The 2,500-nt window shown below is 53.7% G+C and overlaps 1 non-coding gene across 1 annotated transcript in view; it reads left to right on the top strand.

Moving 5' to 3' along the window:
* The first annotated feature begins 1,334 nt into the window (after positions 1-1,334).
* LOC144431552 (small subunit ribosomal RNA) overlaps positions 1,335-2,500 on the top strand; it is a 1,810-nt gene continuing 644 nt past the window's right edge. The window contains exon 1 of the ribosomal RNA XR_013480116.1: positions 1,335-2,500. This exon is cut by the window's right edge and continues 644 nt beyond it. This is a non-coding gene — a ribosomal RNA (small subunit ribosomal RNA).

The following is a 2,500-nucleotide window of genomic DNA, read 5'->3' as shown; positions in this document are numbered from 1 at the left end:
AGTTAAAGTACAAACGTGCAAGCATACTAACCTAACCCTAGGTAAGGCATGTCAGAGCGAAAGACAGTAATTTCGAATGAGCCAAGAAAGAGCGGTGCGGGGCCGGTCGGAGCGCACCCTTTTCTCGGTGGCTGGCGGGCGAGAGAGTGCTGCGTCGCCGGCATCGGCGTCGAAAGAAGCCGAGCCGAAAAAAGTTAAAGTACAAACGTGCAAGCATACTAACCTAACCCTAGGTAAGGCATGTCAGAGCGAAAGACAGTAATTTCGAATGAGCCAAGAAAGAGCGGTGCGGGGCCGGTCGGAGCGCACCCTTTTCTCGGTGGCTGGCGGGCGAGAGAGTGCTGCGTCGCCGGCATCGGCGTCGAAAGAAGCCGAGCCGAAAAAAGTTAAAGTACAAACGTGCAAGCATACTAACCTAACCCTAGGTAAGGCATGTCAGAGCGAAAGACAGTAATTTCGAATGAGCCAAGAAAGAGCGGTGCGGGGCCGGTCGGAGCGCACCCTTTTCTCGGTGGCTGGCGGGCGAGAGAGTGCTGCGTCGCCGGCATCGGCGTCGAAAGAAGCCGAGCCGAAAAAAGTTAAAGTACAAACGTGCAAGCATACTAACCTAACCCTAGGTAAGGCATGTCAGAGCGAAAGACAGTAATTTCGAATGAGCCAAGAAAGAGCGGTGCGGGGCCGGTCGGAGCGCACCCTTTTCTCGGTGGCTGGCGGGCGAGAGAGTGCTGCGTCGCCGGCATCGGCGTCGAAAGAAGCCGAGCCGAAAAAAGTTAAAGTACAAACGTGCAAGCATACTAACCTAACCCTAGGTAAGGCATGTCAGAGCGAAAGACAGTAATTTCGAATGAGCCAAGAAAGAGCGGTGCGGGGCCGGTCGGAGCGCACCCTTTTCTCGGTGGCTGGCGGGCGAGAGAGTGCTGCGTCGCCGGCATCGGCGTCGAAAGAAGCCGAGCCAAAAAAAGTTAAAGTACAAACGCGATGCTAATGAGCGAGCCGTTGTCTCGACTAATATGTAGGGGGCGTTCGATCGAGCGTCTGGCTTGAGCGCTTGTCGGCCTAGCAGAACGGTCGCATTGTTATGCCCGGGTTTTAGGCACCGCTGCAGGCGGCCGGCAGAGCTCTTGTTTGTGCGAAACTGAATGGATCGAGCCCGAGAGAGGGCGAGCAAAGAAAAAACGCAAATCGCTCCGCCTGGCACTGCCGGCGAGAGCGTGGACGTCGCGGCCAGCGACTGTCGAAGCTGAGTACGGCCGCAGGCGATCGCCTCGGTCTTAAACGAATGCGACGAGCACGCGCCGGGCGGCCCAGCAAGGGCCGAGCGCAGCTGTCGCAGCTATCTGGTTGATCCTGCCAGTAGTGATATGCTTGTCTCAAAGATTAAGCCATGCAGGTGCAAGTACGAGTTCTCGTAAAGCGAAACTGCGAATGGCTCATTAAATCAGTCTTGGTTTATTTGGTCTCGTAAGCGAAGTGGATAACTGTGGTAATTCTAGAGCTAATACATGCATTAAGCGCCGACTTCGGGAGGCGCGCTTTTATCAGATCAAAACCGACCGGGTTCGTCCTGTGACGTTTGATGACTCTGGATAACCACGCGGATCGTACGGTCTCTGCACCGACGACGTATCATTCAAGTGTCTGCCCTATCAACTGTCGAAGGTACGCTACGTGCCTACCTTTGTGATAACGGGTAACGGGGAATCAGGGTTCGATTCCGGAGAGGGAGCCTGAGAAACGGCTACCACATCCAAGGAAGGCAGCAGGCGCGCAAATTACCCATTCCCGACACGGGGAGGTAGTGACGAAAAATAACAATACAGGACTCTAACGAGGCCCTGTAATTGGAATGAGTACATCCTAAAACTCTTAACGAGTATCCATTGGAGGGCAAGTCTGGTGCCAGCAGCCGCGGTAATTCCAGCTCCAACAGTGTATGCTAAAGTTGTTGCGGTTGAAAAGCTCGTAGTTGGATTTTGGGCGAGCGCCGCCGGTCCGTCGCAAGGCGTGTCACTGGTTGCGTTCGCCTCACCTTCGGTTCTCCGTCGGTGCTCTTGACTGAGTGTCGGCGGTGGCCGATAAGTTTACTTTGAAAAAATTAGAGTGTTCAAAGCAGGCTGTTCGCCTGCATAGTGTTGCATGGAATAATGGAATAGGACCTCGGTTCTATTTTGTTGGTTTTCGGAGCACGAGGTAATGATTAAGAGGGACAGACGGGGGCGTCCGTACTCTGCCGTTAGAGGTGAAATTCTTGGATCGGCGGAAGACGAACTACTGCGAAAGCATTCGCCAAGAATGTTTTCTTTAATCAAGAGCGAAAGTCAGAGGTTCGAAGACGATCAGATACCGTCCTAGTTCTGACTATAAACGATGCCAACTAGCGATCGGGAGGCGTTACCATGACGACCTTTCCGGCAGCTTCCGGGAAACCAAAGTCTTTGGGTTCCGGGGGAAGTATGGTTGCAAAGCTGAAACTTAAAGGAATTGACGGAAGGGCACCACC

This window comes from Styela clava, chromosome 13 (genome assembly GCF_964204865.1).
Source record: "Styela clava chromosome 13, kaStyClav1.hap1.2, whole genome shotgun sequence".
NCBI lineage: Eukaryota > Metazoa > Chordata > Ascidiacea > Stolidobranchia > Styelidae > Styela > Styela clava.
Note: the sequence above shows the minus strand (reverse complement) of the source record. Positions and strands in the feature narration are given on the sequence as shown.